The sequence below is a fragment of the Camellia sinensis genome, unplaced genomic scaffold (genome assembly GCF_055761805.1).
Source record: "Camellia sinensis isolate YWXY unplaced genomic scaffold, ASM5576180v1 Unanchor3, whole genome shotgun sequence".
Classification (NCBI taxonomy): Eukaryota; Viridiplantae; Streptophyta; class Magnoliopsida; order Ericales; family Theaceae; genus Camellia; species Camellia sinensis.
Window position 1 is genome coordinate 15,450,644 of NW_028129178.1, and position 27,312 is coordinate 15,477,955.

The window sequence follows — 27,312 nt, forward strand, 5'->3', positions numbered from 1 at the left end:
CATAGTTTTCAAACCGGGAGCCCCATGCTAGTTCGGTGAGTTCCCACAACTTACATTGGTCACTCTCGAGCCCCGGGCCTTCTCGTGACTGTTACACAATTTTGGCCCTCGATGGCCTATTTTCAGGATTAAGTGTGAAAAAAAGTGCATTTTTTGGCTTCGTTTTCAAGTCGGGAGTCCCGTTGAAGTTCCGTAAGTTTCCACAACTTGCAATGGTCTCAACTGAGGTGTTTGAGGTATTCCTCGGACACTCTCGTGATTGCTACATTGTTTTCAAACCGGAAGTCCCGTGCTAGTTCTGTAAGTTTTCACAACTTACATTGGTCCCTCCCAAGGTGTTCAAGGCGTTCATTGGGCCTACTCGTGACTGTCACACGATTTTGGTCCCCGATGGCCTATTTTGTAGCTTAAGTGTGAGAAAAATGTCTTTTTCAAATTAGTTTTCAAACCGGAAGTCCCGTGCTAGTTCCGTAAGTTTCCACAACCTACATTGGTCCCTCCCAAGTTGTTTGATGTGTTCCATGGGCCATCTCGTGGCTATTACACGATTTTGGCCCCCTGATGGCCAATTTTCAAGCTTAAGTGTGAGAAACGTGCCTTTTTCGGCTTAGTTTTCAAACCGGCAGTCCCGTGCTAGTTCTGTAAGTTTCAATAACATACATTGATCCCTCCCAAGGTGTTCCCCGGGTGTTCTACTGAATGCTACAAGATTTTGGCCCCCGATGGCTTATTTCTAACCTTAAGTGTGAAAAAAATGCATTTTTTGACTTAGTTTTCAAGCCGGGAGTCCTGTGCCAGTTCCGTTAGTTTGCACAACTTACATTGGTCCCTACCGAGGTGTTTGACGTGTTCCCCACGACTTCTCGTGACCGTTACACGATTTTGGCCCCCTGATGGCCTATTTTCGAACTTAAGTTTGAAAAAAGTGTCTTTTTCCACTTAGTTTTCAAACCGGGACTCCCGTGCTTGTCCTGTAAATTTCTACCACTTATATTCGTCCCTCTAGAGGTGTTTGAGGGGTTTCGCTAGGGTTCTCGTGACTGTTACACAATTTTGGCCCCCTGATGGCCTATTTTCAAGATTAAGTGTGAAAGAAGTGCAATTTTTGACTTAGTTTTGAAACGAGGAGTCCCGCGCAAGTTCCGTAAATTTTCACAACCTGCATTGGTCCCCCCGAGGTGTTTGAGGTGTTGCTTGGGCCTTCTCGTGACTGTTACACGAATTTGGCCACTGATGGTCTATTTTCAAGCCTAAGTGTGAAAAAATGTGCATTTTTTTTACTTAGATTTCAAACCGGAAGTCCCGTGCTAGTTCCGTAAGTTTCCACAACTTCTATTGGTCCTTCCCGAGGTGTTTTGATGCGTTTCCTGGGCCTTCCCGTGACTGTTACACGGTTTTGGCTCCCGATGTCCTATTTTTAAGCTCAAGTGTGAAAAAAGTGACTTTTCCGACATAGTTTTCAAACCGGGAGCCCCATGCTAGTTCGGTGAGTTCCCACAACTTACATTGGTCGCTCTCGAGCCCCGGGCCTTCTCGTGACTGTTACACAATTTTGGCCCTCGATGGCCTATTTTCAGGATTAAGTGTGAAAAAAAGTGCATTTTTTGGCTTCGTTTTCAAGTCGGGAGTCCCGTTGAAGTTCCGTAAGTTTCCACAACTTGCAATGGTCTCTCCTGAGGTGTTTGAGGTATTCCTCGGACATTCTCGTGATTGCTACATTGTTTTCAAACCGGAAGTCCCGTGCTAGTTCTGTAAGTTTTCACAACTTACATTGGTCCCTCCCAAGGTGTTCAAGGCGTTCATTGGGCCTACTCGTGACTGTCACACGATTTTGGTCCCCGATGGCCTATTTTGTAGCTTAAGTGTGAGAAAAATGTCTTTTTCAAATTAGTTTTCAAATCGGAAGTCCCGTGCTAGTTCCGTAAGTTTCCACAACCTACATTGGTCCCTCCCAAGTCGTTTGATGTGTTCCATGGGCCTTCTCGTGGCTATTACACGATTTTGGCCCCCTGATGGCCAATTTTCAAGCTTAAGTGTGAGAAACGTGCCTTTTTCGGCTTAGTTTTCAAACCGGCAGTCCCGTGCTAGTTCTGTAAGTTTCAATAACATACATTGATCCCTCCCAAGGTGTTCCCCGGGTGTTCTACTGAATGCTACAAGATTTTGGCCCCCGATGGCTTATTTCTAACCTTAAGTGTGAAAAAAATGCATTTTTTGACTTAGTTTTCAAGCCGGGAGTCCTGTGCCAGTTCCGTAAGTTTGCACAACTTACATTGGTCCCTACCGAGGTGTTTGACGTGTTCCCCACGACTTCTCGTGACCGTTACGCGATTTTGGCCCCCTGATGGCCTATTTTCGAACTTAAGTTTGAAAAAAGTGTCTTTTTCCACTTAGTTTTCAAACCGGGACTCCCGTGCTAGTTCTGTAAATTTCTACCACTTATATCCGTCCCTCTAGAGGTGTTTGAGGGGTTTCGCTAGGGTTCTCGTGACTGTTACACAATTTTGGCCCCCTGATGGCCTATTTTCAAGATTAAGTGTGAAAGAAGTGCAATTTTTGACTTAGTTTTGAAACGAGGAGTCCCGCGCAAGTTTCGTAAATTTTCACAACCTGCATTGGTCCCCCCGAGGTGTTTGAGGTGTTGCTTGGGCCTTCTCGTGACTGTTACACGAATTTGGCCACTGATGGTCTATTTTCAAGCCTAAGTGTGAAAAAATATGCATTTTTTTTACTTAGATTTCAAACCGGAAGTCCCGTGCTAGTTCCGTAAGTTTCCACAACTTCTATTGGTCCTTCCCGAGGTGTTTTGATGCGTTTCCTGGGCCTTCCCGTGACTGTTACACGGTTTTGGCTCCCGATGTCCTATTTTTAAGCTCAAGTGTGAAAAAAGTGACTTTTCCGACATAGTTTTCAAACCGGGAGCCCCATGCTAGTTCGGTGAGTTCCCACAACTTACATTGGTCGCTCTCGAGGTGTGAGGTGTTCCCCGGGCCTTCACGTGATTGTCACACAATTTTGGCCCTCGATGGCCTATTTTCAGGATTAAGTGTGAAAAAAAGTGCATTTTTTGGCTTCGTTTTCAAGTCGGGAGTCCCGTTGAAGTTCCGTAAGTTTCCACAACTTGCAATGGTCTCAACTGAGGTGTTTGAGGTATTCCTCGGACACTCTCGTGATTGCTACATTGTTTTCAAACCGGAAGTCCCGTGCTAGTTCTGTAAGTTTTCACAACTTACATTGGCCCCTCCCAAGGTGTTCAAGGCGTTCATTGGGCCTACTCGTGACTGTCACACGATTTTGGTCCCCGATGGCCTATTTTGTAGCTTAAGTGTGAGAAAAATGTCTTTTTCAAATTAGTTTTTAAACCGGAAGTCCCGTGCTAGTTCCGTAAGTTTCCACAACCTACATTGGTCCCTCCCAAGTTGTTTGATGTGTTCCATGGGCCTTCTCGTGGCTATTACAAGATTTTGGCCCCTGATGGCCAATTTTCAAGCTTAAGTGTGAGAAACGTGCCTTTTTCGGCTTAGTTTTCAAACCGGCAGTCCCGTGCTAGTTCTGTAAGTTTCAATAACATACATTGATCCCTCCCAAGGTGTTCCCCGGGTGTTCTACTGAATGCTACAAGATTTTGGCCCCCGATGGCTTATTTCTAACCTTAAGTGTGAAAAAAATGCATTTTTTGACTTAGTTTTCAAGCCGGGAGTCCTGTGCCAGTTCCGTTAGTTTGCACAACTTACATTGGTCCCTACCGAGGTGTTTGACGTGTTCCCCACGACTTCTCGTGACCGTTACACGATTTTGGCCCCCTGATGGCCTATTTTCGAACTTAAGTTTGAAAAAAGTGTCTTTTTCCACTTAGTTTTCAAACCGGGACTCCCGTGCTTGTCCTGTAAATTTCTACCACTTATATTCGTCCCTCTAGAGGTGTTTGAGGGGTTTCGCTAGGGTTCTCGTGACTGTTACACAATTTTGGCCCCCTGATGGCCTATTTTCAAGATTAAGTGTGAAAGAAGTGCAATTTTTGACTTAGTTTTGAAACGAGGAGTCCCGCGCAAGTTCCGTAAATTTTCACAACCTGCATTGGTCCCCCCGAGGTGTTTGAGGTGTTGCTTGGGCCTTCTCGTGACTGTTACACGAATTTGGCCACTGATGGTCTATTTTCAAGCCTAAGTGTGAAAAAATGTGCATTTTTTTTACTTAGATTTCAAACCGGAAGTCCCGTGCTAGTTCCGTAAGTTTCCACAACTTCTATTGGTCCTTCCCGAGGTGTTTTGATGCGTTTCCTGGGCCTTCCCGTGACTGTTACACCGTTTTGGCTCCCGATGTCCTATTTTTAAGCTCAAGTGTGAAAAAAGTGACTTTTCCGACATAGTTTTCAAACCGGGAGCCCCATGCTAGTTCGGTGAGTTCCCACAACTTACATTGGTCGCTCTCGAGGTGTGAGGTGTTCCCCGGGCCATCTCGTGATTGTTACACAATTTTGGCCCTCGATGGCCTATTTTCATGATTAAGTGTGAAAGAAAGTGCATTTTTTGGCTTCGTTTTCAAGTCGGGAGTCCCGCTGAAGTTCCGTAAGTTTCCACAACTTGCAATGGTCTCTCCTGAGGTGTTTGAGGTATTCCTCGGACATTCTCGTGATTGCTACATTGTTTTCAAACCGGAAGTCCCGTGCTAGTTCTGTAAGTTTTCACAACTTACATTGGTCCCTCCCAAGGTGTTCAAGGCGTTCATTGGGCCTACTCGTGACTGTTACACGATTTTGGTCCCCGATGGCCTATTTTGTAGCTTAAGTGTGAGAAAAATGTCTTTTTCAAATTAGTTTTCAAACCGGAAGTCCCGTGCTAGTTCCGTAAGTTTCCACAACCTACATTGGTCCCTCCCAAGTTGTTTGATGTGTTCCATGGGCCTTCTCGTGGCTATTACACGATTTTGGCCCCCTGATGGCCAATTTTCAAGCTTAAGTGTGAGAAACGTGCCTTTTTCGGCTTAGTTTTCAAACCGGCAGTCCCGTGCTAGTTCTGTAAGTTTCAATAACATACATTGATCCCTCCCAAGGTGTTCCCCGGGTGTTCTACTGAATGCTACAAGATTTTGGCCCCCGATGGCTTATTTCTAACCTTAAGTGTGAAAAAAATGCATTTTTTGACTTAGTTTTCAAGCCGGGAGTCCTGTGCCAGTTCCGTAAGTTTGCACAACTTACATTGGTCCCTACCGAGGTGTTTGACGTGTTCCCCACGACTTCTCGTGACCGTTACGCGATTTTGGCCCCCTGATGGCCTATTTTCGAACTTAAGTTTGAAAAAAGTGTCTTTTTCCACTTAGTTTTCAAACCGGGACTCCCGTGCTAGTTCTGTAAATTTCTACCACTTATATTCGTCCCTCTAGAGGTGTTTGAGGGGTTTCGCTAGGGTTCTCGTGACTGTTACACAATTTTGGCCCCCTGATGGCCTATTTTCAAGATTAAGTGTGAAAGAAGTGCCATTTTTGACTTAGTTTTGAAACGAGGAGTCCCGCGCAAGTTCCGTAAATTTTCACAACCTGCATTGGTCCCGCCGAGGTGTTTGAGGTGTTGCTTGGGCCTTCTCGTGACTGTTACACGAATTTGGCCACTGATGGTCTATTTTCAAGCCTAAGTGTGAAAAAATGTGCATTTTTTTTACTTAGATTTCAAACCGGAAGTCCCGTGCTAGTTCCGTAAGTTTCCACAACTTCTATTGGTCCTTCCCGAGGTGTTTTGATGCGTTTCCTGGGCCTTCCCGTGACTGTTACACGGTTTTGGCTCCCGATGTCCTATTTTTAAGCTCAAGTGTGAAAAAAGTGACTTTTCCGACATAGTTTTCAAACCGGGAGCCCCATGCTAGTTCGGTGAGTTCCCACAACTTACATTGGTCGCTCTCGAGGTGTGAGGTGTTCCCCGGGCCTTCTCGTGACTGTAACACAATTTTGGCCCTCGATGGCCTATTTTCAGGACTAAGTGTGAAAAAAAGTGCATTTTTTGGCTTCGTTTTCAAGTCGGGAGTCCCGTTGAAGTTCCGTAAGTTTCCACAACTTGCAATGGTCTCTCCTGAGGTGTTTGAGGTATTCCTCGGACACTCTCGTGATTGCTACATTGTTTTCAAACCGGAAGTCCCGTGCTAGTTCTGTAAGTTTTCACAACTTACATTGGTCCCTCCCAAGGTGTTCAAGGCGTTCATTGGGCCTACTCGTGACTGTCACACGATTTTGGTCCCCGATGGCCTATTTTGTAGCTTAAGTGTGAGAAAAATGTCTTTTTCAAATTAGTTTTTAAACCGGAAGTCCCGTGCTAGTTCCGTAAGTTTCCACAACCTACATTGGTCCCTCCCAAGTTGTTTGATGTGTTCCATGGGCCTTCTCGTGGCTATTACAAGATTTTGGCCCCCTGATGGCCAATTTTCAAGCTTAAGTGTGAGAAACGTGCCTTTTTCGGCTTAGTTTTCAAACCGGCAGTCCCGTGCTAGTTCTGTAAGTTTCAATAACATACATTGATCCCTCCCAAGGTGTTCCCCTGGTGTTCTACTGAATGCTACAAGATTTTGGCCCCCGATGGCTTATTTCTAACCTTAAGTGTGAAAAAAATGCATTTTTTGACTTAGTTTTCAAGCCGGGAGTCCTGTGCCAGTTCCGTTAGTTTGCACAACTTACATTGGTCCCTACCGAGGTGTTTGACGTGTTCCCCACGACTTCTCGTGACCGTTACACGATTTTGGCCCCCTGATGGCCTATTTTCGAACTTAAGTTTGAAAAAAGTGTCTTTTTCCACTTAGTTTTCAAACCGGGACTCCCGTGCTTGTCCTGTAAATTTCTACCACTTATATTCGTCCCTCTAGAGGTGTTTGAGGGGTTTCGCTAGGGTTCTCGTGACTGTTACACAATTTTGGCCCCCTGATGGCCTATTTTCAAGATTAAGTGTGAAAGAAGTGCAATTTTTGACTTAGTTTTGAAACGAGGAGTCCCGCGCAAGTTCCGTAAATTTTCACAACCTGCATTGGTCCCCCCGAGGTGTTTGAGGTGTTGCTTGGGCCTTCTCGTGACTGTTACACGAATTTGGCCACTGATGGTCTATTTTCAAGCCTAAGTGTGAAAAAATGTGCATTTTTTTTACTTAGATTTCAAACCGGAAGTCCCGTGCTAGTTCCGTAAGTTTCCACAACTTCTATTGGTCCTTCCCGAGGTGTTTTGATGCGTTTCCTGGGCCTTCCCGTGACTGTTACACGGTTTTGGCTCCCGATGTCCTATTTTTAAGCTCAAGTGTGAAAAAAGTGACTTTTCCGACATAGTTTTCAAACCGGGAGCCCCATGCTAGTTCGGTGAGTTCCCACAACTTACATTGGTCGCTCTCGAGGTGTGAGGTGTTCCCCGGGCCTTCTCGTGACTGTAACACAATTTTGGCCCTCGATGGCCTATTTTCAGGACTAAGTGTGAAAAAAAGTGCATTTTTTGGCTTCGTTTTCAAGTCGGGAGTCCCGTTGAAGTTCCGTAAGTTTCCACAACTTGCAATGGTCTCTCCTGAGGTGTTTGAGGTATTCCTCGGACACTCTCGTGATTGCTACATTGTTTTCAAACCGGAAGTCCCGTGCTAGTTCTGTAAGTTTTCACAACTTACATTGGTCCCTCCCAAGGTGTTCAAGGCGTTCATTGGGCCTACTCGTGACTGTCACACGATTTTGGTCCCCGATGGCCTATTTTGTAGCTTAAGTGTGAGAAAAATGTCTTTTTCAAATTAGTTTTTAAACCGGAAGTCCCGTGCTAGTTCCGTAAGTTTCCACAACCTACATTGGTCCCTCCCAAGTTGTTTGATGTGTTCCATGGGCCTTCTCGTGGCTATTACAAGATTTTGGCCCCCTGATGGCCAATTTTCAAGCTTAAGTGTGAGAAACGTGCCTTTTTCGGCTTAGTTTTCAAACCGGCAGTCCCGTGCTAGTTCTGTAAGTTTCAATAACATACATTGATCCCTCCCAAGGTGTTCCCCTGGTGTTCTACTGAATGCTACAAGATTTTGGCCCCCGATGGCTTATTTCTAACCTTAAGTGTGAAAAAAATGCATTTTTTGACTTAGTTTTCAAGCCGGGAGTCCTGTGCCAGTTCCGTTAGTTTGCACAACTTACATTGGTCCCTACCGAGGTGTTTGACGTGTTCCCCACGACTTCTCGTGACCGTTACACGATTTTGGCCCCCTGATGGCCTATTTTCGAACTTAAGTTTGAAAAAAGTGTCTTTTTCCACTTAGTTTTCAAACCGGGACTCCCGTGCTTGTCCTGTAAATTTCTACCACTTATATTCGTCCCTCTAGAGGTGTTTGAGGGGTTTCGCTAGGGTTCTCGTGACTGTTACACAATTTTGGCCCCCTGATGGCCTATTTTCAAGATTAAGTGTGAAAGAAGTGCAATTTTTGACTTAGTTTTGAAACGAGGAGTCCCGCGCAAGTTCCGTAAATTTTCACAACCTGCATTGGTCCCCCCGAGGTGTTTGAGGTGTTGCTTGGGCCTTCTCGTGACTGTTACACGAATTTGGCCACTGATGGTCTATTTTCAAGCCTAAGTGTGAAAAAATGTGCATTTTTTTTACTTAGATTTCAAACCGGAAGTCCCGTGCTAGTTCCGTAAGTTTCCACAACTTCTATTGGTCCTTCCCGAGGTGTTTTGATGCGTTTCCTGGGCCTTCCCGTGACTGTTACACGGTTTTGGCTCCCGATGTCCTATTTTTAAGCTCAAGTGTGAAAAAAGTGACTTTTCCGACATAGTTTTCAAACCGGGAGCCCCATGCTAGTTCGGTGAGTTCCCACAACTTACATTGGTCGCTCTCGAGCCCCGGGCCTTCTCGTGACTGTTACACAATTTTGGCCCTCGATGGCCTATTTTCAGGATTAAGTGTGAAAAAAAGTGCATTTTTTTGCTTCGTTTTCAAGTCGGGAGTCCCGTTGAAGTTCCGTAAGTTTCCACAACTTGCAATGGTCTCTCCTGAGGTGTTTGAGGTATTCCTCGGACATTCTCGTGATTGCTACATTGTTTTCAAACCGGAAGTCCCGTGCTAGTTCTGTAAGTTTTCACAACTTACATTGGTCCCTCCCAAGGTGTTCAAGGCGTTCATTGGGCCTACTCGTGACTGTCACACGATTTTGGTCCCCGATGGCCTATTTTGTAGCTTAAGTGTGAGAAAAATGTCTTTTTCAAATTAGTTTTCAAACCGGAAGTCCCGTGCTAGTTCCGTAAGTTTCCACAACCTACATTGGTCCCTCCCAAGTCGTTTGATGTGTTCCATGGGCCTTCTCGTGGCTATTACACGATTTTGGCCCCCTGATGGCCAATTTTCAAGCTTAAGTGTGAGAAACGTGCCTTTTTCGGCTTAGTTTTCAAACCGGCAGTCCCGTGCTAGTTCTGTAAGTTTCAATAACATACATTGATCCCTCCCAAGGTGTTCCCCGGGTGTTCTACTGAATGCTACAAGATTTTGGCCCCCGATGGCTTATTTCTAACCTTAAGTGTGAAAAAAATGCATTTTTTGACTTAGTTTTCAAGCCGGGAGTCCTGGGCCAGTTCCGTTAGTTTGCACAACTTACATTGGTCCCTACCGAGGTGTTTGACGTGTTCCCCACGACTTCTCGTGACCGTTACGCGATTTTGGCCCCCTTATGGCCTATTTTCGAACTTAAGTTTGAAAAAAGTGCCTTTTTCCACTTAGTTTTCAAACCAGGACTCCCGTGCTAGTTCTGTAAATTTCTACCACTTATATTCGTCCCTCTAGAGGTGTTTGAGGGGTTTCGCTAGGGTTCTCGTGACTGTTACACAATTTTGGCCCCCTAATGGCCTATTTTCAAGATTAAGTGTGAAAGAAGTGCAATTTTTGACTTAGTTTTGAAACGAGGAGTCCCGCGCAAGTTTCGTAAATTTTCACAACCTGCATTGGTCCCCCCGAGGTGTTTGAGGTGTTGCTTGGGCCTTCTCGTGACTGTTACACGAATTTGGCCACTGATGGTCTATTTTCAAGCCTAAGTGTGAAAAAATGTGCATTTTTTTTACTTAGATTTCAAACCGGAAGTCCCGTGCTAGTTCCGTAAGTTTCCACAACTTCTATTGGTCCTTCCCGAGGTGTTTTGATGCGTTTCCTGGGCCTTCCCGTGACTGCTACACGGTTTTGGCTCCCGATGTCCTATTTTTAAGCTCAAGTGTGAAAAAAGTGACTTTTCCGACATAGTTTTCAAACCGGGAGCCCCATGCTAGTTCGGTGAGTTCCCACAACTTACATTGGTCGCTCTCGAGGTGTGAGGTGTTCCCCGGGCCTTCTCGTGATTGTTACACAATTTTGGCCCTCGATGGCCTATTTTCAGGATTAAGTGTGAAAAAAAGTGCATTTTTTGGCTTCGTTTTCAAGTCGGGAGTCCCGCTGAAGTTCCGTAAGTTTCCACAACTTGCAATGGTCTCTCCTGAGGTGTTTGAGGTATTCCTCGGACATTCTCGTGATTGCTACATTGTTTTCAAACCGGAAGTCCCGTGCTAGTTCTGTAAGTTTTCACAACTTACATTGGTCCCTCCCAAGGTGTTCAAGGCGTTCATTGGGCCTACTCGTGACTGTTACACGATTTTGGTCCCCGATGGCCTATTTTGTAGCTTAAGTGTGAGAAAAATGTCTTTTTCAAATTAGTTTTCAAACCGGAAGTCCCGTGCTAGTTCCGTAAGTTTCCACAACCTACATTGGTCCCTCCCAAGTTGTTTGATGTGTTCCATGGGCCTTCTCGTGGCTATTACACGATTTTGGCCCCCTGATGGCCAATTTTCAAGCTTAAGTGTGAGAAACGTGCCTTTTTCGGCTTAGTTTTCAAACCGGCAGCCCCGTGCTAGTTCTGTAAGTTTCAATAACATACATTGATCCCTCCCAAGGTGTTCCCCCGGTGTTCTACTGAATGCTACAAGATTTTGGCCCCCGATGGCTTATTTCTAACCTTAAGTGTAAAAAAAATGCATTTTTTGACTTAGTTTTCAAGCCGGGAGTCCTGTGCCAGTTCCGTAAGTTTGCACAACTTACATTGGTCCCTACCGAGGTGTTTGACGTGTTCCACACGACTTCTCGTGACCGTTACGCGATTTTGGCCCCCTGATGGCCTATTTTCGAACTTAAGTTTGAAAAAAGTGTCTTTTTCCACTTAGTTTTCAAACCGGGACTCCCGTGCTAGTTCTGTAAATTTCTACCACTTATATTCGTCCCTCTAGAGGTGTTTGAGGGGTTTCGCTAGGGTTCTCGTGACTGTCACACAATTTTGGCCCCCTGATGGCCTATTTTCAATATTAAGTGTGAAAGAAGTGCCATTTTTGACTTAGTTTTGAAACGAGGAGTCCCGCGCAAGTTCCGTAAATTTTCACAACCTGCATTGGTCCCCCCGAGGTGTTTGAGGTGTTGCTTGGGCCTTCTCGTGACTGTTACACGAATTTGGCCACTGATGGTCTATTTTCAAGCCTAAGTGTGAAAAAATGTGCATTTTTTTTACTTAGATTTCAAACCGGAAGTCCCGTGCTAGTTCCGTAAGTTTCCACAACTTCTATTGGTCCTTCCCGAGGTGTTTTGATGCGTTTCCTGGGCCTTCCCGTGACTGCTACACGGTTTTGGCTCCCGATGTCCTATTTTTAAGCTCAAGTGTGAAAAAAATGACTTTTCCGACATAGTTTTCAAACCGGGAGCCCCATGCTAGTTCGGTGAGTTCCCACAACTTACATTGGTCGCTCTCGAGGTGTGAGGTGTTCCCCGGGCCTTCTCGTGATTGTTACACAATTTTGGCCCTCGATGGCCTATTTTCAGGATTAAGTGTGAAAAAAAGTGCATTTTTTGGCTTCGTTTTCAAGTCGGGAGTCCCGCTGATGTTCCGTAAGTTTCCACAACTTGCAATGGTCTCTCCTGAGGTGTTTGAGGTATTCCTCGGACATTCTAGTGATTGCTACATTGTTTTAAAACCGGAAGTCCCGTGGTCCCCGATGGCCTATTTTGTAGCTTAAGTGTGAGAAAAATGTCTTTTTCAAATTAGTTTTCAAACCGGGAGCCCCATGCTAGTTCGGTGAATTCCCACAACTTACATTGGTCGCTCTCGAGCCCCGGGCCTTCTCGTGACTGTTACACAATTTTCGCCCTCGATGGCCTATTTTCAGGATTAAGTGTGAAAAAAAGTGCATTTTTTGGCTTCGTTTTCAAGTCGCGAGTCCCGTTGAAGTTCCGTAAGTTTCCACAACTTGCAATGGTCTCTCCTGAGGTGTTTGAGGTATTCCTCGGACATTCTCGTGATTGCTACATTGTTTTCAAACCGGAAGTCCCGTGCTAGTTCTGTAAGTTTTCACAACTTACATTGGTCCCTCCCAAGGTGTTCAAGGCATTCATTGGGCCTACTCGTGACTGTCACACGATTTTGGTCCCCGATGGCCTATTTTATAGCTTAAGTGTGAGAAAAATGTCTTTTTCAAATTAGTTTTCAAACCGGAAGTCCCGTGCTAGTTCCGTAAGTTTCCACAACCTACATTGGTCCCTCCCAAGTTGTTTGATGTGTTCCATGGGCCTTCTCGTGGCTATTACACGATTTTGGCCCCCTGATGGCCAATTTTCAAGCTTAAGTGTGAGAAACGTGCCTTTTTCGGCTTAGTTTTCAAACCGGCAGTCCCGTGCTAGTTCTGTAAGTTTCAATAACATACATTGATCCCTCCCAAGGTGTTCCCCGGGTGTTCTACTGAATGCTACAAGATTTTGGCCCCCGATGGCTTATTTCTAACCTTAAGTGTGAAAAAAATGCATTTTTTGACTTAGTTTTCAAGCCGGGAGTCCTGTGCCAGTTCCGTAAGTTTGCACAACTTACATTGGTCCCTACCGAGGTGTTTGACGTGTTCCCCACGACTTCTCGTGACCGTTACGCGATTTTGGCCCCCTGATGGCCTATTTTCGAACTTAAGTTTGAAAAAAATGTCTTTTTCCACTTAGTTTTCAAACCGGGACTCCCGTGCTAGTTCTGTAAATTTCTACCACTTATATTCGTCCCTCTAGAGGTGTTTGAGGGGTTTCGCTAGGGTTCTCGTGACTGTCACACAATTTTGGCCCCCTGATGGCCTATTTTCAAGATTAAGTGTTAAAGAAGTGCCATTTTTGACTTAGTTTTGAAACGAGGAGTCCCGCACAAGTTCCGTAAATTTTCACAACCTGCATTGGTCCCCCCGAGGTGTTTGAGGTGTTGCTTGGGCCTTCTCGTGACTGTTACACGAATTTGGCCACTGATGGTCTATTTTCAAGCCTAAGTGTGAAAAAATGTGCATTTTTTTTTACTTAGATTTCAAACCGGAAGTCCCGTGCTAGTTCCGTAAGTTTCCACAACTTCTATTGGTCCTTCCCGAGGTGTTTTGATGCGTTTCCTGGGCCTTCCCGTGACTGTTACACGGTTTTGGCTCCCGATGTCCTATTTTTAAGCTCAAGTGTGAAAAAAGTGACTTTTCCGACATAGTTTTCAAACCGGGAGCCCCATGCTAGTTCGGTGAGTTCCCACAACTTACATTGGTCGCTCTCGAGCCCCGGGCCTTCCCGTGACTGTTACACAATTTTCGCCCTCGATGGCCTATTTTCAGGACTAAGTGTGAAAAAAAGTGCATTTTTTGGCTTCGTTTTCAAGTCGGGAGTCCCGTTGAAGTTCCATAAGTTTCCACAACTTGCAATGGTCTCTCCTGAGGTGTTTGAGGTATTCCTCGGACATTCTCGTGATTGCTACATTGTTTTCAAACCGGAAGTCCCGTGCTAGTTCTGTAAGTTTTCACAACTTACATTGGTCCCTCCCAAGGTGTTCAAGGCGTTCATTGGGCCTACTCGTGACTGTTACACGATTTTGGTCCCCGATGGCCTATTTTGTAGCTTAAGTGTGAGAAAAATGTCTTTTTCAAATTAGTTTTCAAACCGGAAGTCCCGTGCTAGTTCCGTAAGTTTCCACAACCTACATTGGTCCCTCCCAAGTTGTTTGATGTGTTCCATGGGCCTTCTCGTGGCTATTACACGATTTTGGCCCCCTGATGGCCAATTTTCAAGCTTAAGTGTGAGAAACGTGCCTTTTTCGGCTTAGTTTTCAAACCGGCAGTCCCGTGCTAGTTCTGTAAGTTTCAATAACATACATTGATCCCTCCCAAGGTGTTCCCCGGGTGTTCTACTGAATGCTACAAGATTTTGGCCCCCGATGGCTTATTTCTAACCTTAAGTGTGAAAAAAATGCATTTTTTGACTTAGTTTTCAAGCCGGGAGTCCTGTGCCAGTTCCGTAAGTTTGCACAACTTACATTGGTCCCTACCGAGGTGTTTGACGTGTTCCCCACGACTTCTCGTGACCGTTACGCGATTTTGGCCCCCTGATGGCCTATTTTCGAACTTAAGTTTGAAAAAAGTGTCTTTTCCACTTAGTTTTCAAACCGGGACTCCCGTGCTTGTCCTGTAAATTTCTACCACTTATATTCGTCCCTCCAGAGGTGTTTGAGGGGTTTCGCTAGGGTTCTCGTGACTGTTACACAATTTTCGCCCCCTGATGGCCTATTTTCAAGATTAAGCGTGAAAGAAGTGCAATTTTTGACTTAGTTTTGAAACGAGGAGTCCCGCGCAAGTTCCGTAAATTTTCATAACCTGCATTGGTCCCCCCGAGGTGTTTGAGGTGTTGCTTGGGCCTTCTCGTGACTGTTACACGAATTTGGCCACTGATGGTCTATTTTCAAGCCTAAGTGTGAAAAAATGTGCATTTTTTTTACTTAGATTTCAAACCGGAAGTCCCGTGCTAGTTCCGTAAGTTTCCACAACTTCTATTGGTCCTTCCCGAGGTGTTTTGATGCGTTTCCTGGGCCTTCCCGTGACTGTTACACGGTTTTGGCTCCCGATGTCCTATTTTTAAGCTCAAGTGTGAAAAAAGTGACTTTTCCGACATAGTTTTCAAACCGGGAGCCCCATGCTAGTTCGGTGAGTTCCCACAACTTACATTGGTCGCTCTCGAGGTGTGAGGTGTTCCCCGGGCCTTCTCGTGATTGTTACACAATTTTGGCCCTCGATGGCCTATTTTCAGGATTAAGTGTGAAAAAAAATGCATTTTTTGGCTTCGTTTTCAAGTCGGGAGTCCCGCTGAAGTTCCGTAAGTTTCCACAACTTGCAATGGTCTCTCCTGAGGTGTTTGAGGTATTCCTCGGACATTCTCGTGATTGCTACATTGTTTTCAAACCGGAAGTCCCGTGCTAGTTCTGTAAGTTTTCACAACTTACATTGGTCCCTCCCAAGGTGTTCAAGGCGTTCATTGGGCCTACTCGTGACTGTTACACGATTTTGGTCCCCGATGGCCTATTTTGTAGCTTAAGTGTGAGAAAAATGTCTTTTTCAAATTAGTTTTCAAACCGGAAGTCCCGTGCTAGTTCCGTAAGTTTCCACAACCTACATTGGTCCCTCCCAAGTTGTTTGATGTGTTCCATGGGCCTTCTCGTGGCTATTACACGATTTTGGCCCCCGGATGGCCAATTTTCAAGCTTAAGTGTGAGAAACGTGCCTTTTTCGGCTTAGTTTTCAAACCGGCAGTCCCGTGCTAGTTCTGTAAGTTTCAATAACATACATTGATCCCTCCCAAGGTGTTCCCCGGGTGTTCTACTGAATGCTACAAGATTTTGGCCCCCGATGGCTTATTTCTAACCTTAAGTGTGAAAAAAATGCATTTTTTGACTTAGTTTTCAAGCCGGGAGTCCTGTGCCAGTTCCGTAAGTTTGCACAACTTACATTGGTCCCTACCGAGGTGTTTGACGTGTTCCCCACGACTTCTCGTGACCGTTACGCGATTTTGGTCCCCTGATGGCCTATTTTCGAACTTAAGTTTGAAAAAAGTGTCTTTTTCCACTTAGTTTTCAAACCGGGACTCCCGTGCTAGTTCTGTAAATTTCTACCACTTATATTCGTCCCTCTAGAGGTGTTTGAGGGGTTTCGCTAGGGTTCTCGTGACTGTCACACAATTTTGGCCCCCTGATGGCCTATTTTCAAGATTAAGTGTGAAAGAAGTGCCATTTTTGACTTAGTTTTGAAACGAGGAGTCCCGCGCAAGTTCCGTAAATTTTCACAACCTGCATTGGTCCCCCCGAGGTGTTTGAGGTGTTGCTTGGGCCTTCTCGTGACTGTTACACGAATTTGGCCACTGATGGTCTATTTTCAATCCTAAGTGTGAAAAAATGTGCATTTTTTTTACTTAGATTTCAAACCGGAAGTCCCGTGCTAGTTCCGTAAGTTTCCACAACTTCTATTGGTCCTTCCCGAGGTGTTTTGATGCGTTTCCTGGGCCTTCCCGTGACTGTTACACGGTTTTGGCTCCCGATGTCCTATTTTTAAGCTCAAGTGTGAAAAAAGTGACTTTTCCGACATAGTTTTCAAACCGGGAGCCCCATGCTAGTTCGATGAGTTCCCACAACTTACATTGGTCGCTCTCGAGGTGTGAGTTGTTCCCCGGGCCTTCTCGTGACTGTTACACAATTTTGGCCCTCGATGGCCTATTTTCAGGATTAAGTGTGAAAAAAAGTGCATTTTTTGGCTTCGTTTTCAAGTCGGGAGTCCCGTTGAAGTTCTGTAAGTTTCCACAACTTGCAATGGTCTCTCCTGAGGTGTTTGAGGTATTCCTCGGACACTCTCGTGATTGCTACATTGTTTTCAAACCGGAAGTCCCGTGCTAGTTCTGTAAGTTTTCACAACTTACATTGGTCCCTCCCAAGGTGTTCAAGGCGTTCATTGGGCCTACTCGTGACTGTCACACGATTTTGGTCCCCGATGGCCTATTTTGTAGCTTAAGTGTGAGAAAAATGTCTTTTTCAAATTAGTTTTCAAACCGGAAGTCCCGTGCTAGTTCCGTAAGTTTCCACAACCTACATTGGTCCTTCCCAAGTTGTTTGATGTGTTCCATGGGCCTTCTCGTGGCTATTACACGATTTTGGCCCCCTGATGGCCAATTTTCACAATTAAGTCTGAGAAAATTACCTTTTTGGACTTATTTTTCAAATCGGGAGTCCCTCGCTAGTTCCTATGAGGTGTTCCCCGGCCCTTCTCATGACTGTTACACAATTTTAGCCTCCGATGGCCTATTTTCAACCTTAAGTGTGAAAAAATTACATTTTTTGACTTAGTTTTCAAACCGGAATCTCTTGCCAGTTCCATAAGTTTCCACAACTTACATTGGTCCTTCCCAAGGTGTTCGAGGTATTCCGTGGGCCTTCTCGTGACTGTTACACGATTTTGGCCCCTAATGGACTATTTTCAAGCTTAAGTGTGAAAAAGGTGTCTTTTTTGTCTTAGTTTTCAAACCGGGAGTCCCGTGCTAGTTCCGTAAGTTTCCACAACTTCTATTGGTCCTTCGCAAGGTGTTTGAGGTATTCCCTGGAAAATCTCCATAAGACGGCTGCATGGCATATGCTATACCGTACAAAATGTTGGATGACAATAAAAAGCAAATGTAAAAATGAGGATATAGACACAGACACAGACAGGGGGGGGCGGGGGCACAACAATAAGAAATGACTACATTTCTCTAAAGCTATAAGTAGCACGAAGCATAGACAATATGAGGTGCTACATTTCTCTAGAGCTACAAGTAGGCATGAAGCATAGACAATATGAGGTGAAGGAGCACAGGATGGTTTAAGAGTAGCAACGAAGCCAGAAAATATTGTCAAGAAGGAATAACAGAAACGAAGTTATAGGTGCTTCAAAGAAAGAAGAAAAACACACCCAAAAAAAAAAATGAGAATTGAGACCATGAGAAAGGACATAGTTATTCTAACTTTGAAAAAAATATATATGTACATATATAAATATATGTGTGTGTGTACTCTAAGAACAACCATACGCAAGAGGAACCATGTTGCCATCCTCAACCCAAGTAACCATGATTAGTCTGAGTTCAGTACATTGGAGTATAAGAAACATCTGAACTATCAATAATACCAAAATGCTAGAAACACTTAAAAAAAAAAAATACCAACAGAGCGCTTGTACATAGGTCCCACCACTTGGTATGGGATTCACCAAATATTTTGTCTAGTTGGTACGCTTGTTAGTTGTCCTAACATTTTTGTTAATAATTAAGTGATAGAGATTATATGCTATAAACCATGGAACTATTCCTTGAAAATAAACCAAATACTACAAATAGCATGTGGAATACTTAATATAAGAACAGCCCTTCAGACCTCCAAATGACACGCTGCTTCCATATTGTCAATTGGAACAATTTAAAATTTTCCATGTCAAACCACACTAGAACCAAGATAACTCCATTTGTGGCATTTGGTTAAAGTGGATCTACTTCAAATTAAACAAAAAGTTAGCTTTTTTCAGAAAAACATCCAATCATGCCTCTTAGCTTATTGGTTGTTTTGGGCCCACTGGTACTTGCATTGAATTTATCAACAACAAAAAAAGAATTTATCAACAAAAAAAAATTTAAAAAAATACTTGCATTGTAGTATATTAACTTTAAAACTTGGCCCCTGGCAAAAGTTATAATTCTATATGTGACCCAATTGTAGCACTTTTTAAACAACCTTTGCCTAACACATTCCCAGCTGATTTTGTCAGTGTACCTAAATAAGCACCTTCAAATAGGTCTAGCAACCCCAAACGGACCCTCAAAGACAATTCTAGATAAAAAAATTCAAGTTTTGATACTTGTTGCCTGCTTATCTAATACCTGTGAACTCACATAACCCAAACAGGTCAGTTATTCCCCTGAATCTTTCTATATATCAAATCCACATCGTTAATTTTCTTAAAGCATCAGATAGTTCTAGAATATAGCAAAAAGCAGACAATCATACATTGATAAAGAAAAAAACCATTTTGTAAAGTAGTTCTGGTGTTCAAATTTGTAGCACATTTCTGATAACTTCAATTGTAAGGCATCTGTATTACATAAGGCTGCAGTCCTGAATTTTACTTCTGCCAAACTAGTTTCAATTGGTGCAGTAAAGCTTATCTAAAGGACCATCTAAAGTTGTGAAGCAAAGATTTTGTCACATGACATATATGAAACTACATCAATCATCCTCAATACAAATTATCCTGACAAACATATATACATATTCCACTAATTGGGACTGAAGTGGGTGTACTTTAAAGGGGACAATTGGTTTAGTGGTTTTAAATGCAGGCCTAATAACCTTGAAGTAGTGAGTGTGAATACAAGGCAGCAACTTTGTACATAATGATTAAAGGTCAGCTCTGTACCTAGAACCCCATTAATAGGAACTAAACTATGTGTATTTCTATATATATATATATATATATATACCTTTATTGATCACTTCATTATAAGATCAAAATCAAAACTCAAGAGAATTGCTTACCTCTTCTAACACCAATTTGATCCAAGAATGGCCCAGATTGCCTAACTAAATATGCCAAAAGTTCTGGTACATCGAGCGGTGGAACTTCCTACATCAGATATATAAGAAAAGCAGAAGAAAAGAAAACATTCAGCATAGTGTATTATAGATTGTACGAAACTAGAAGCATCAATATATCCAATCTATGACAAATGTCAATCAATCCTAAGGAACAAACATACTACACCACCACATATGAAATTCTGACCATGCCTATTGGTCTATAATTAAACCTAGGCCTGAGGTTTAGGCATCTACGTACGTGAGATGTTAGAATGTGATAAATATTGCAACATGAAACACATATCAAGGACACAATGGCATGTCAATATCCATTACAAAATGGTGTTGAACACAACCACCTTGATAAAAGAAGAAGACGAAGAAGAAAAATGGCATTCATGTCCAATACAAACACCATATTGCAAAAAAATTTGTTTTCCCTGAAGAATGAAACACAATGTCTGCACAACTACAGCAGCATGAACTCCAACAGGACATGACCCTCACAATTAATGAGTACAACCACATATCATCCAACTAACAACTCAAACATAGGATGTAGGAAAAGGATTACAATAAACGTTGGAATCATAAGATTCATATTATTGACGGATGAGAAAACAACTTCCAGTCAACAGTGCTTATATGACTATTACGTCATTGTTGAAACAACTCTCCATTTTTTAGAAAATAAATAAATATATATTAAATAAAATTCAATATATTATCTCCTTTTCTTCCCCTAGTGCCTTCAGAAAGAAAATACAGATTATAGACTCAAAAAAAAAAAGTTCTAAAAAAATTAACACATTAACAAATGATACATGAAAAGGAGTAGTTCAATACTAACCTTTGAATCAGTTGGGTCCTTGCAGATTGCTTTCTGCAAAATAAATAATTGGGTAACAGATTAATAACGAACATATGAATCCAGCTTGCAATTCTAACGTAAAATGAAAAATAAGTAGATATGCATCAATTACTAACAAAGATAATGATCAGGAAATTCTATCATCTAGAAACAAGTTTATACATTATTACCAAGCATTCACTTCCTATATTGGAATGAATCAAAACACATGTTATAGTTAGCAGCAACATTCGCACTATTCTTATGTTTATGGCCTTCATTTTAATGAAAAAATGTTTATGCCTTAGGACATAACTAGTTCCTTGCATACCTTCAATGGACATGGTATGCCACTTGATGCATAAATATTGATCCCAAATAATAGCCAGCCTCGAAAGAACATAACAAGAGTACAAGACTGACAATGTATGAAACTTAATAGTCAAAACTACTGCATTTACTGCCATGCCAAAAAATCTCAATTCAAATTATAATGGATCTACAATGTTGACTTTCAGAAAACAACTAGTTGCGTCTCTCAAAAACGGAAGGAGTGATAAGAGTAGTAAAAACATTTTTACGCAGTTTGAACAGGGTGACAAGAGAAGTAAAAACATTTTTACGTAGTTTAATTTAAACAGGAAGATCCAACCTTGTGAGATCATTCCCTGTTGAATAAACCATGTTGGAACTTTTAGAGATGCATACTTAGGTGATATACGTCCCAATGTCCCGTATTACCTTGCATGGACCAAGGATGGAAGAATAAACAGCAATCTACAACTTTAAGAAGATCATTTTTTATTGAAAATCGTAAAAGGCAATGAGTCTCATGAAGAGCCAACAAAAAATATACATAGTTTTGTAAATAAGAAAAATCCAAAAGAGCTTCAACAGGGTGCAAACCGGAGTACATGCAGAGAAGCAAAAATGACACACAAAAAATATCTTTAGAATTGACCAAAAAAGTCCAATGATTGCAGCAAACCCTATAGGCCGCACAAATAAACTGCTTAAAAGAAGGGAAAAAAATGCTTTCATGGTCACAAACACCTCACTCCTTGAAATGAAGTCCTATACCTCTCCTTCCATAGACAACAAAAGAGGCATTAAGGACACACTTCTTAAACTACATCCTCACTTGCTCACTCTAGACCAGCAACTGGAGTCCAACAACTCTTAACACAAACTTTGGCATAAAACACGCCATCTGACAGAGGCAAAATGTAGCACGGACACAGACACGGGACATGACACGGACACGACACGGACACTCTATTCTTACATTGTGCTAATCTAACATGTATCGCCCTTAATGCCAGCCATGCTTCGCCGTGGAAAAAATCATCGCAGCCACTCTATGGGAACATTTACTCTGGTGAAAGTTTCCTACAATTGAAATGCAAAATGTCATGCTTTTTGGTAACTATACAGTGCTATTCCTAGGGATCAAAATCTACGTATAAATCTACGTATATCCCATGATCTACGTATATCCCATGATCTACGTATATCCCAAATTTTAGTTGACTTGTATAAATCTTTCTTAGCCAGGCTTAAAATATAACCCTAATAAGCCCTCATCTATAAACAGGGTTTTATTTCACATCTTTTGGTCAAACGACTACTGCAGTAACATTTCAAATCAAAAATTAATTTGACAATGCTAAAGACTTAGTGATTCCGATAAAGTGCTAATGCTTCACACTTAAAATGTTGTTTGGCACTTGAATAAGGTCTAGAGGAGATTTAGCCCTCAAAATGGAAAAGAATTTGCTTAGGATTGATAACATAACATGACAGAGATTATGAATTGTTCATTTTATTCAATTAAACCAGTACACATTTGCTTTATGCCAATCAATTCTGCAATCAATATAATAATCAATTAGACACACAAAAGGATTCCCTTTTTCTTTTCTTTTTTGCTTCTTCCTGTCGAAAATCAAAATGTACAAAAACCACAGGACCCCGTAGCCAACCAATTCACCATTAGTAAGGGAAAAAAAAAAAAGAAGCAACCCAACCCTAACCCAGTTCATATGCCTTAGGTGTTGAATCCTAAAACTTGTTAGCGTGTTTCTTATACCACTAGAAATCGGTGATGTTTGTTCCTGAATGGTTGGTAGAGTATCAAGCATCCATGATACTCTATGAATTCACCACAAATTAAACGCGATCCACCATTGACTAGGAAATCACCAAAACAAACTTGAAATGTATTAAAGTGATGTAAAACGCATATTAATCTATTGATAGTGCAAGCGAATATGGATGCTTCTCTTATTTGACAAATTTATTTTGGTTACAACTAGTTTAATTCTCCTCCCATACAAAATTGCTGGTCCAATTTAACTATTCCAAACATCCCAAAAAAATTATCTATGTTTTTTTATTTATTCTTTCTTTCAATTTGTAGGGAAAAAAATACATTATTTATTGACCCTACTAAAAGGCATGAATGCTGAAAATTGACAAACAGTTGGGGATGGAACGAGTATTTATAAATGAGATGACTTAAAGACCAATCCCATCCAAAATCCAAGTTAAAACCACCTTAGACTTTGCAAAATCGTTGGCCACTGCTCGAGCCATGAAAATCCCTGGAGATTGGGTGTCTGCTTCCACTTGAGATCTCAGTTTTTTAATAGATGGAAACAAAGTTGATTAAAAACTCACAATTTTCATACAATGGAAGATTTTTTCTTTCAAGCTTCTCCCTTAGCTATCCTTCAAGTCAAAAGTTTTCCTATAAAAAATTGGATATGTTGTGGCTAAGATTTTTCTTTATACTTTTGTTTGGATTTGAATTGCTTTCATATGTATTTTTTCTTCTATGATTTTGCTAAGCAGTCAAGTCACACAAGGAGGGTTCTTTCCATTCTAGTTGCTCCCAATATGCATTATTATTTCTTCTACGATTTTGCTAAGCAGACACAAAGGAGGAATAAAATGATTGATATTTGCTCCCAATAGGTATTATTTCTTCAATTGTGATTTTGAAGGTTGGAGCTAGTCCTCCTATGCATTTATACATCAACTTCTCAGCACACCAAAATCCCATCCAATCAATTTCCATTTGATTCAAATTCTTGTTAGCCCTCCAACACATAGGAGAATATAATGATTGATGTTGGCCCTCCAGTACTACTAAATCAATGACAGCCTAAGTTTTCTAATCCAAGATTAAATAGTTTGAGAATTCAACATGACCACCCTTAAGACAACCAACTTTATTTTGTTCATGTTGTATATCAAGGGGGAATAATGAAGGAGAATTTTCCTCTTCCCGATAGATAAAATCCAGAACGAGACACAAGGAGAAATCCCGGGCAAAAATTACATAATAGGGAAAAAGGCCAAATTATACATCAACCCATAAGCTAAATTCTTCCGGCAAATCAATCAAGAAATAAAAGAAAGAGATTCCTAATAGTATTTATCAAAAGAGAGAGAGAGAGAGAGAGAGAGAGAGATTCCTAACAGTAATCTACGTTACACGGACTCGGGTGCGGATATCGGGTACGGGTGTGCATCTAAGGGTCGGACACTTTAAAATTAAAAATTAAAAATACGTGGATACGGATCCAAATTAGGATACGGATACGGATACGGAGATACGTTAAATAGTTATTTTTAAATATATTTATTATATGAATATGAGCTTAAAAAGTTTAAGGAATAACAAATTTTATTAAAAAAATAACAAATAAATAATGAATAAAAATTATAAACATTATTTTAGACATAAAATAAATTATATTATATATGATAAAATAAATTATTTTAATTTTAAACATAAAAGTTATGTTATTTATGATATATTACATTATATAATATTTTTTTGAATAAATAATATTATATAATATGAATAATATTATATTAATACAATTTATATTATATATAATTCAAATTATATTAAAAAGAAAAGTCAGAGACCTATAGAAATAAAAATTGTGTTAGCTTCGCAGAGACGACGGAAGGGGAAGACCTAGAAAATTGGTTGGTAGAGCAATGACTTCGCAGAGACGACGGAAGGGGAAGACGACGAAGAGAGTCCGAGATCGAGATCAAAGGGGAAGACGACGAAGCACAGTACATCGACTTCGCAGATCAAGCTTCACAGATCGATCGATGATCTGCAACCGATTGAAGTCAAAGGCCAGGTTCTCTCCTTGCTCTCTTCTCTTTCGATTCTTCTGCCGTATCCGTTTCTAAGAAGCCGTATCCCGCACCCGTACCCGTGTTGTCTCGACACAGGTACCTTCGAAATTCCAAAGACTCCGTGTAACATAGGTAGAGGGAAAGAAACTTAAGGCAACAGAAGATGGGCAACCCACAAACACTCATCCACAGGAGCCGAAATACATAAAGAGAGGCTAGGACAACCCTCACAAGGGTCGACTAGGCCAGAGGGGCATTCGGCTGAAGTCGAAACAGCTATATGGGACCTTGGTTGGTTCCGACAGAGACTCAGGGACCAGCGATACAGGATGGGTGGTGATAGGTGATGGCTGGTTGGTGGTAGCGGCTGTGTGAGTGACGGTTTTTAGGGTTTTGGCTACCATATAATTTAAGAGAATACAAAGCTTGAGTGATGATTATGAAATCATCACCTTTTATATTAATCAATCAACTATTACAAAAGGAAGCCCTAAGGCAATGATTAAGGAATCACCTTTTATATTGATTGATTGACTGATTGATTAAGGAATCACAATCAATCAATCACAATCACAATCACAATCTAATCTAAATAAGGAAATATTCTAACAGCTTCTGCTACTATAACACCCATCTCAAATCATAACAATTGTTTACTTTGAGCTAGGCCCTCAAGGGTTTAAAGCATGTTGTTACTTGGAAGGAATATGAACTCATTTATATAGCCCAGGAACTTCTCCTACCTAGACGATGTGGGATGGAATGTGATGTACAATAATGAAAGTGAATTCACTTATATAGCATACTTAACCTAAAATAATAACCATATAAAAATTCCTTGACAAGGAGGAGTAATGCCCTTGGACTACTGCACGTACTTGAGTCAATAAAGGTGAACACTTTTGCAAGTGTCCCAACAATTGTTGGGCAAGAATGGACATAAGAGCATAGTCAACAAGTATTCATTATTGTCTAAACATCTATTCAACATCAAAATTGCCAAGTGAAAGAAATGTCCTCAATATCATTACCTTCCATTTGGGCAAGTGTACTAATGAAGTTTTACCAGTAAATACACTAGCTATGTACTAAATTGAGAGGAGGGAAAGATGAATTGACCACTCACAATACCCATAATTACTGTAAAATCCAATGACAAATTAGCAGACGTTAATCAAGTTTTTGAATATTCTACTGAAATCAAACCTTCAAGTAGCAAGGCAAGACATTGTTGATTGCCTAAATTTCAGTTTTCCCATCCTTTCTGGATAGTTCCTAGCATCCTAAATTTCTAGATGAAATAAATGAACATTCACCTTAAACATGCTTTCATATTATGCCAGCCAAACCACATGTTATGAGCATACTTGAAACAATGGCATTTGGATCCTGTATGCACAGCGACATGCAAATTGTCTTATTATTGACTATATTGACACTTACGATATTTAACTCGCAAAGACAACAATTCTTTCAGAAACTTTATTAGTCACATTACTCTCTAGATAGTTTCTGATCCAACTGAAGATGAAGCATTTTCCATGTGTCTTTTCAATAAAGTAGGTATATAAGAACAACATGCAATCATTTATTTATCTGAGCTGCGAACTCCCGTCTCTGTTATTTGTTCATAGCATGTAATGGACCTCTCTAATAATAACTAAAACAGACATGCAATGTATAACAAGTATTGAAGGCATGCACAGAGTGATCTTGTATGCTCTGTGTAAACTGAAGTCTAAATGCTTCATTAGCATGTTTTTGAACAGATACTTCATTAGCCTATTTACTAATGCCAAAATTAAGGACATTTTGCATCATCGATACTAAATGTACGTCCTGGACAAAACAAATATATAAAGGGAAGGAAGTGTCAATCATAACATATGTATCAGTAATATAGTAAGTTAGAGCTTCTCGGAGCAACAATGAACTCACCTAACATTGTTTGGGGTAAGCTCATTGAGTGTTGATTCAATAATGGTTGGGCTGAATTTAGGGGGCAAGGATGACCCCACTAGCCAATCATTAGGGGGATACCACTGCAAAATAATTTCAAACGAACAGTTGATGTCAGCAAAGCAAGTGACTGCTGAAGAAACAACAATCACTCAGACTGAGTTTGAACAGGATGAAGATGGGGAAAGAGAACAAAAATTCAACTATTTAATTTCATGTATTTGTTTAGCAGGAGAAGGGTGGAAAATACAACAAAGTAAAATATCTTATACAACCCACACCAGAATGGCAACTTTGCTTCTAGATTTTTACAAAAAAATACAGTCACTTTTTTCTCTCATTAAAGTAGCCAACTATTGTAACTTTCTCACAAAAAATTAAACCAAATGCAAATGAGAAAATAAATTTTCCTTTCACCTTTTCTTTCACTTCACTATCTATCACTTTTGTTTTCCATCATATTTTTTACTTAATCAAATGGACCCTCAAGATTCTCATTGAAAAGTTGAAGTGCAAAGCAAGAAGCCAAAGAAAGAGAAGCAGAGAAAAGCTAAACTTCTTAACTACATCTTGTAAAAAAATAAATAAAAAGTGAAAAAAAGAAGAGAGAATCAAAAACTACACTCCAGTCAATCAAAGAAACGTCTCCAGGAAATATCGAATTAGTAGTGGCTTATCTCCAAAAACCGGCTTTGTATGAATTTTACTTGTCAAAACAAGTCTAAGCTGAGATTGAGCCTAGCTCCTATGCTACTGAACCAAGCTCAAGCTCCTTGTACTTTGCCGGCTTCATCTCATTTACAGTCTAGATGAAGTGGGAACCTTCACCTTCATCTAGCACAAGTTAGCATAATAAACTGACTCAGCTTGCATAATATTCAATGATCCAAACTCATCAAGGCAAATGGTGGGTTGCTCTTAAATTATCCTCCAACAA

General features: G+C 41.4%; 1 pseudogene across 1 annotated transcript in view; it reads right to left on the minus strand.

Annotated features, from left to right (window-relative positions):
• Positions 1 to 27,312, minus strand: part of LOC145816181 (protein kinase and PP2C-like domain-containing protein) — an 82,767-nt pseudogene that overhangs the window by 50,388 nt on the left and 5,067 nt on the right. Inside the window, exons 2-3 of the transcript XR_014358635.1 lie at positions 20,253 to 20,285; positions 19,361 to 19,448 (exon numbers count right to left, since the gene is read on the minus strand). The product of XR_014358635.1 is annotated as a protein kinase and PP2C-like domain-containing protein (transcript). The remainder of the gene's footprint in view (positions 1 to 19,360; positions 19,449 to 20,252; positions 20,286 to 27,312) is intronic.